The following is a 9,324-nucleotide window of genomic DNA, read 5'->3' on the forward strand; positions in this document are numbered from 1 at the left end:
ATGTATGTATGTATTCTCTCTCTCTCTCTCTGAGCCCTAGGACCATGCCTCAGGACTACCTGGCCTGATGACTCCTTGTTGTCCCCAGTCCACCTGGTCGTGCTGCTGCTCCAGTTTCAACTGTTCTGCCTGCGGCTATGCAACCCTGAACCTGTTCACCGGACATGCTACCTTGTCCCAGACCTGCTGTTTTCAACTCTCTAGAGACAGCAGGTCCGGTAGAGGTACTCTGAATGATCGGCTATGAAAAGCCAACTGACATTTACTCCTGAGGTGCTGACCTGTTGCACCCTCTACAACCACTGTGATTATTATTATCTGACCCTGCTGGCCATGTTCTGTTATAATCTCCACCCGGTACAGCCAGAAGAGGACTGACCACCCCTCATAGCCTGGTTCCTCTCTAGGTTTCTTCCTAGGTTCRGGCCTTCCTAGGGATTTTTCCTAGCCACCGTGCTTCTACACCTGCCTTGCTTGCTGTTTGGGGTTTTAGACTGGGTTTCTGTACAGCACTTTGTGACATCAGCTGATGTAAGCTGTATTTATATAAATACATTTGATTGATTGTTTCATGCCACATTAGAAGGCAGCGCACAATTGGCCCAGTGTTGTCAGGGTAAGGGGAGAGTTTGGCCGGGGGGGCTTTACTTGGCTCTAGCGACTCCTTGTGGCGGTGCAGTTGCCGTACCAGGCGGTGATACAGGATGCTCTCAATTGTGCATCTGTAACATTTTGTGAGGGTTTTAGGTGACAAGCCACATTTCTTCAGCCTCCTGCCTCCTTCTTCACCACACTGTCTGTGTGGGTGAACCATTTCAGTTTGTCTGTGATGTGTACGCAAAGGAACTTAAAACTTTCCACCTTCTCCACTACTGTCCCGTCAATGTGGATAAGGGGGTGCTCCCTCTGCTGTTTCCTGAAGTCCACGATCATCTCCTTTGTTTGGTTGACGTTGAGTGAGAGGTTATTTTCCTTGCACCACACTCACAGAGCCCTCACATCCTCCGTGTAGGCTGTCTCGTCGTTGTTGGTAATCAAGCCTACTACTGTTGTGTCGTCTGCGAACTTGATGATTGAGTTGGAGGCGTGCTTGGCCACGCAGTCGTTGGTGAACAGGGAGTACAGAAGGGGGCTGAGCACGTACCTCAGTGTTGAGGATCAGCAAAGTGGAGGTGTTGTTTCCTACCTTCACCACCTGGGGGTGGCCCATCAAAGTCCAGGACCCAATTGCACAGGGCGGGATTCAAACCCAGGGCCTTGAGCATAATGATGAGATTGGAGGGTACTGTGGTGTTGAGTGCTGAGCTATTAGTCAATGAACAGCATTCTTACATAGCTATTTCTCTTGTCCAGATGGGATAGGGCAGTGGGGCAGTTGTGGTTTGGCGATTGCATCGTCTGTGGACCATTGGCGGTGGATTTAAGCAATTGAAGTGGTCTCGGGTGACAGGTAAGGTGGAGGTACCTTTCCGCTTCGCTCCTCAGGTAGTAATACATTTTCACATTCTCATTTCATTTCATTACAGTTACAACAGGTTTGATTTGTTTAATCTTAGCTAGCTACTAGCCGTCCTTGTATCAACAGATAATTGCGTAAGCTAGCCAGGCTATTCTTCGTTCTTTTAAACGTAACTTTTAACGTAACGTTGTCAACACTGCTTACCTAAGCAGCTAGGCACCGCGGAACGCAACCACTGTAGAACTAATTACATTCACGGAAGCCATCGATTTAGTGTAGTGTTAGCTAGCTATAACATAGTTGTCTTTGCCTGTCTTTGTTCTAAGATTAACGGCGTAGTTTAGAGACTAATTCGGTTAGCTAAGCCAGCTATTTTTCGTCCTTTTAACGTTAACGAGTAGTCAACACTGCTCGCTAGCCAGCTAGCCACCGGAATAGCAACACTGTAGAAACTATTTACATTCAACGGATGCACCGGAACGAGGTTGATTATGTGTAGTGTTAGCTAGCTACATAAGTTGTCTTTGCTGCTCCTTGTATCTAAGACAATTTGTGTAGTTTATTACTAATTAACGAGCCAGTTACCGAGGTTACATAGCTAGCTACACCGAAGGTTACCTAGCCAGCCGACACCTCTCAAACAAAGTCCCAAACAACGCAGCCACTGCTAGCTTAGCCCACTTCCGAGCAGTACTGGTATCCACTTTTTAATCAATTTTTGGTCATAAGATTTCTGCAACGCAAGTTAAACTTTCTGAACATTCGCAGACGTGTAGTTCACGTGTCATTCCAATCTCCTTTGCATTAGCGTAAGCCTCTTCTGTAAGCCTGTCAACTATGTGTTCTTCTATCCCTGTTCTCTCCTCTCTGCAGCAGACGCTATACACAACACGCTTCCAACACGCGCGTGCCGCCGGGCCAACCTAACCTGGTGGTCCCAGCGCGGCACCACCCACGTGGGAGTCCCAGGTGCTCGGCGGCAGCCTTTGGAACTGCCGATTCTGCGGCAAACAAGGCCAGACGTTCATCTCAGCTATGCTTCCTCCCAGTCCCTCGGACTCCTTGGCACTGAACGGAAACATGGATCACCACAGATAACCTACTTGGGCTACTCCTACTGCTCTCTCCTGTCTGCCACGTGGTTCTCGCACACCACCGAGAGCTTCTGGTCAGCGGGGTGGCGCACCGGGATCCCTCATCTCTCCCAAGTGGTCTTTCTCCCTTTCTCCCCGTACCCCATCTGTCTATCGGCCTTCCTTTGTGAATTCCCCATGCGTCACAGGTTACCAGCCTTCAAGCTTAACATCCTTATCATTTATCGCCCTCCAGGTTTCCCCTGGAGAAGTTACATCTCAATGGAGCCTTGATGCTCCTGAAAGCTCCTTTTCCTGAGGACGGCTCAACCTATCACAGTTCTGGGTGACTTTTAACCGCCCCAACGTCTACCTTTGACTCATGTCCTTGCTCTGCCTCCTTCTTGTCCCACTCCTCTGCCTCTTTTGACCGGCCACCCTTCTCACCTTTCCCCCCTACTCACAAGGCAGGCAATACGCCTCGACCTATCCTTACTAGTAATGCTGTTCTTTCCACTAACCTCATTGCAACTCCCCTCCAAGTCCTCCGACCACTACCTTTGTATCCTTTTCCCTCTCGCTCTTCATCCATCACTTCCCACACTGCCCCTAACTCGGATGGTATCGCGCCGTCCCAAACCTTCGCTCTCCTCTCCCCCGCTACTCTTCTCTCTCTTCATCCTATCATCTCTTCCCTCTGCTCAAACCTTCTCGCAACCCTATTCTCCTGATTCTGCCTCCTCACCCCTCCTCTCCTCCCTTTCTGCATCCTTTGACTCTCTATGTCCCCTATCCTCCAGGCCGGCTCGGTCCTCCGCCTCCTGCTCCTGCTTCGACGACTCATTGCGAGCTCACAGAACAGGGCTCCGGGCAGCCGAGCAGGAAATGGAGGAATAACTTCGCCTCCCTGCGGACCTGGCATCCTTTCACTCCCTCCTCTCTACAATTTTTTCCTCTTCTGTTCTCTGGCTTGGCTAAAAGCCACTTTTCTAACCACTCTAAATTCCAAGACTATCTGCCTCTAACCCTAGGAAGCTCTTTGCCACCTTTTCTCCTCCCTCCTGAATCCTCCTCGCCGCTCCTCCCCCTCCTCCCTCTCTGCAGATGACTTCCGTCAACCATTTTGAAAAGAAGGTGACGACATTCGATTCCTCGTTTTGGTAAGTTCAAACGACACGCGGGTTTTCTGCTCACACTGCCCTACCCGTGTGCTCTGACCCTCTTTTCTCCCCTCTCTTCTCCAGAGGAAATTCCTCGCGTCTTGTGACGGCCGCCGCCCAACAACCTGCCCGCTGACCCTATCCCCTTCGCTCTCTTCCCAGACCATTTCCGGAGACCTTCTCCCTTACCTCAAACCTCGCGCTCATCAACTCCAATCCTTGACCGCTGGCTACGTCCCTTCCGTCTTCAAGAGAGCGAGAAGTTGCAACCCCTGCATGAAAAAGCCTACACTCGATCCTCCAATGTCAACAACTACAGACCAGTATCCCTTTCTTTCTTGTTCTTCAACACTCTCTGAACGTGCCCGTCCTTGGCCAGCTCTCCCCGCTATCTCCTCTCAGAATGACCTTCTTGGATCCAAATCAGTCAGGTTTCAAGACTAAGTCACTTCAACTGAGACTGCTCTTCTCTGTATCACTGGAGCGCTCCGACTGCTAAAGCTAACCTCCTCTCTTCTCTGCTCTCATCCTCCTAAGACCTATCGGCTGGCCTTTGATACTGTGAACCGATCAGATCCTCCTCTCCACCCTCGTCCGAGTTGGGCATGCTCGGCGCGGCCCACGCTTGGATGCGTCCTACCTGACAGGTCGCTCCTACAAGTGCGTGGCGAGAATCTGTCTCCTCACCGACGTGCTCTCACCACTTGGTGTTCCCCAGGCGCTCTGTTTCTAGGCCCTCTCCTATTCTCGCTATAACACCAAGGGTCAACTTGGCTCTGTCATAACCTGCACATGGGTCTCTCCTATCATTGCTATGCAGACGACAACAATTAATCTCTCGCTTTCCCCCTTCTGATGACCAGGTGGCGAATCGCATCTCTGCATGCTGGCAACAGATCTCAGTGTGGGATGACGGACCACCACCTCAAGCTGAACCTCGGCAAGACGGAGCTGCTCTTCCTCCCGGGGAAGGACTGCCCGTTCCATGATCTCGCCATCACGGTTGACAACTCCATTGTGTCCTCCTCTCCAGAGCGCTAAGAACCTTGGCGGTGATCCTGGACAACACCCTGTCGTTCTCAACTAACATCAAGGCGGTGGCCGTTCCTGTAGGTTCATGCTCTACAACATCGCAGAGTACGACCCTGCCTCACACAGGAAGCGGCGCAGGTCCTAATCCAGGCACTTGTCAATCTCCGTCTGGATTACTGCAACTCGCTGTTGGCTGGGCTCCTGCCCTGTGCCATTAAAACCCTACAACTCAATCCAGAACGCCGCAGCCCGTCTGGTGTTCAACCTTCCCAAGTTCTCTCACGTCACCCCGCTGGCTCCGCTCCGCCTCGCTCTCTCCACTGGCTTCCAGTTGCAAGCTCGCCATCTCGCTACAGACGCCATGGTGGCTTGCCTACGGAGCTGTGGAGGGGAACGGCACCTCAGTACCTTCAGGCTCTGATCAGCGCCCTACACCCAAAACAAGGGCACTGCGCGTTCATCCACCTCTGGCCTGCTCGCCTCCTACCACTGAGGAAGTACAGTTCCCGGCTCAGCCCAGTCAAAACTGTTCGCTGCTCTGGCCCCCAATGGTGGAACAAACTCCCTCACGACGCCAGGACAGCGGAGTCAATCACCACCTTCCGGAGACACCTGAAACCCCACCTCTTCAAGGAATACCTAGGATAGGATAAAGTTAATCCTTCTGACCCCCCCCCCCCCCTTAAAAGATTTAGATGCACTATTAGTAAAGTGGTTGTTCCACTGGATGTCATAAGGTGAATGCACCAATTTGGTAAGTCGCTCTGGATAAGAGCGTCTGCTAAATGACTTAAATGTTAAACTGTTATGTTATGTTAAATGAGGTAAGTCTCTCAAAGCACTTTGTTGATGACCGAAGTGAGTGCTACGGGGGCAATAGTCATTTAGTTCAGTTTCCTTTGCATTCTTGGGTACAGGAACAATGGTGGCCATCTTGAAGCATGTGGAGACAGCAGACTGTGATAGGGAGAGATTGAATATGTCCGTAAACACACCAGCCAGCTGGTCTGCGCATGCTCTGAGGACGCGGCTAGAGATGCCTTCTGGGCCGGTAGCCTTGCGAGGGTTAACACGTTTAAATGTCTTATTCACGTCGGCCACAGAGAAGGAGAGCCCACAGTCCGTGTAGCGGGCCACGTCGGTGGCACTGTGTTATCCTCAAGCATGCAAATAACGTGTTTAGCTTGTCCGGAAGCAAGACATCTGTGGCTGGTTTTTCTCGGTGGCGGCCAGCGGTCTAGAAACTGCATCTCAGTGCAAGAGGTGTCACTGCAGTCCCTGGTTCGAATACGCGCTGCATCACATCCGGCCGTGATTGGGAGTCCATAGGGCGGCGCACAATTGGCTCAGCGTCGTCCGGTTTGGCCGGGGTAGGCCATCATTGTAAATAAGAATTATGACTTGCTTAAATAAATGAACGTTCCAAACATATTTTCCCAGTTCCCAGTTGTCTTGAACTCACTGAAGTCAGATTTCCCAGTTATGAGTTTCCAGTTTTTTGAGCGCGGAAAAAGTCATGCTGGATTGACACCATGGCCAATGTTGAATGTTTATCCTTTTAGCTTGGAAAAGAGACCTTAAACCCAGACTTGGAACCACGCACCCACTCCACTGAGCAGGCTACTGATGGCTTTGCAATGCTTGCAGTTAGCCACTAATTCTTCCAAAACACTCATTGTTGAATTTGCAATTTCCACTTGTTGTGTAATGTTTATGTTCAATGAGCACCGAATACGTTTTATCTATAATTTCTCTTCATATGACAAGGATTAAAAAGCGTTTCCAGTAGATTGTCGACTTGATTCATGATGATGACTGCTAGCTTGCTAGCTAAGATTTTGAAAGTATGATGTTGACATGATCAAAGTATGATGTTGACATGATCAGTCCAATCAAAGCTACTTTAGATATAATGTGATTTGACGTCATTTTTATTTGTGACCAATAACCTTCAGCCTTCTTGGATGGGCGCTTAGAATGTAACTCTATGGCAGCACCCAGGGGCTTGAATTTTCCCGCTCTAACCCTTAGATTTGGTGGTGACGTAGTGTCCCCATGAGTGTCAGAACATTACCCAATCACCGCGCAACTAGAGAACATTACCAACCCCTACGATCCATATTTTCCACTGGCTGCCCCACTCCACAGAAAGCACTGAGCTAGGCTGAAACACCTGCATTTTGGAGCCTGCCTTACTCATGTAAATAAATAAGAGACCAAGTTTGTATAAGGGCTTTATTAACTCAATGATTGTCTTGTATTTTTTACATTGTTTGCAAACTGACTGTGGCACGTATTAATGCAAAATAACATGCAAAACGGGCAACCCCCCCAAAAAAAAGGTGCGGCTCAAAACAGGTCAGGCTCTGCCCCACACCTGCCCTGAATGAGGGTCTCCACCTGTTCTGACCCAAACCAGTCTTCTCTAATTGGGGGAAGATGCCTGCAGTTTCACAACAATAAGAGTTTTACCTTCTGCTCTCGATTAATGAGGATCAATTGAGGTTTAGAATATCTAATAATATTTCTCCAGAGATGGTAATGAGCACTCGGGAAATCTGATCACCCATGTAATCAAATACATTACTGTTATTTTTCTGGAATTTCTGGATTTAAACACTTAACCCTAGTTGTTCCTGTAAGTCACTCTGGATAATAATGTCAGCTAAATGACTGAAATGTAAATGTAATTTGTCCAAATAGAACAGAATTGAACAGACTCTTGTGATACAATGTTTTTCATGTGATGCAACGATGTCATTGGAGTGTCTGTGCAGAGCATACACCGAATATGCACAGCATTGCATCTAAATGTGTGATGAAGGACAAAGAAATGGGACGGGAATCCAAATAAAACAAACGCATACAACACTTTGCCCTTGAACTGAAGGTAATTATTTAAAATGATTTACAATTGATTTGGTTGGTGGTGATAATTTGTCACACTCCTGTTTTTACTTTCATTTCCTCTGCAAATGAGTCCTTACGTTTCTATTTGTTTAATTACATGTTCAGTCAAACCTCAAACCTCATGTGACAGGCCCTACTTTGAATTGATAAACCCTGACCCACTTTCATTTCTTCTCCATTGTGTGGTCTATAACCGACATGTTTTTAAGATTCTGTTTCTTGAGTTATTGTTTTGTTACATGAGTCTGCTTCACATCTACTCGCAAAAAATAGCAGGCTTGTCTGTGTTGCTGCTATTTGTTATTGTTTGAATCCGGGAACACGATCTGGATCCCAGTCAGAGGAACACACCTCCTAAAGCCCTGGGAAAGAATTTCCCACATGTCAGAACAAGTCACTAGGTGTGTTATTCTAACAAAACACTCTGGCAGTGCTAACCTCACCTTTCAACCATTCATAATCATTCCAAGTTAATTAACCTACATTTTATACTACCCTATCATTATTACGGAGTATGTAAATTTACCTAAAATGCAGATAGACTAGGGATCTTGTTCTTGAATAGAAATGAATGATGAAAGTAAAAAAATACTGACTGAACAATACTGTTATGAAGAAGGTTAAAACTAACCACTGAAATGATTTAGGGTCTTATGTCCATAGCAGCAGGAAGTAGGATTGCTGCAGCACCCCTGAAAATGTTTAACTAAATTTCAAAAATTTCATAGACCTGTTAAATGGACCTTTTCATAGTCCTGTATTAGCTATGATGCAAAAGTAAGCTACAATCAAAGAAAACTAACTAAAGTGACGTTTCTAAATAGATGTGGGTATTACTGATGTTGGCACCCAATAATGGCTCATATTTAACATGATACAAATTTTCTAATGAAATAGGAGAAAAGCCGGCATATACATGTATCTGTAGAAACACCTCAGCCACACCCTTCATTTACTAGATCTCCAACCCAAAATAATAACGTGTGAATAGCTTGCTATTCCTCATGCTTAGTTCAAGGTCAGAATATGCATAGAGAAGAGAAAAAAGAAAAGTGCATAAAAAGGGAATTAAATTGCCATTTACGGTGCTTAAACTTCGGATCGGCAATAGGGCACCTTAGAGATGTGGTTTGGTTTTGGAATATACGTACGGATACTTAGGAGAGCTATGGTTGTGGTTCTGGCTCTTGTCCACTACTCAAATAAACCATATTTTATAACAATATATATATAAATATATATAATCTAGTCTTATATGTATGTATGTATGTATGTAGTATATATATTATATATATATATATTATATATATATATATATATATTCATATTCTGACCTTGAACTTAAGCATGAGAATAGTCAAACTAATTCACGCTCGCTTATATTTTGGGTTTGGAGATCTAGTAAATTTATATAACATTACCAGTAAAAGTTTGGACACATCTTCTCATTCTAGGCGGTTATTCTTTATTCTTACTATTTTCTACATTGTAGAATAATAGTGCAAGAAATAAAACTATTGAATAACATTATATGGAATCATTTTAGTACCAAAAAAGTTGAACTGACCTTCATGTCAATCTTGTCAATAGGCGGGGCCGGCTGTTTTCAACTTTGAGAAGAATCGTGCCCAAATTAAACGGCTCGTACTCTATTCTTAGATCATACAGTACTGCATATTATTAGTACTAT

Source organism: Salvelinus sp. IW2-2015, linkage group LG35, assembly GCF_002910315.2.
Source record: "Salvelinus sp. IW2-2015 linkage group LG35, ASM291031v2, whole genome shotgun sequence".
Lineage (NCBI taxonomy): Eukaryota > Metazoa > Chordata > Actinopteri > Salmoniformes > Salmonidae > Salvelinus > Salvelinus sp. IW2-2015.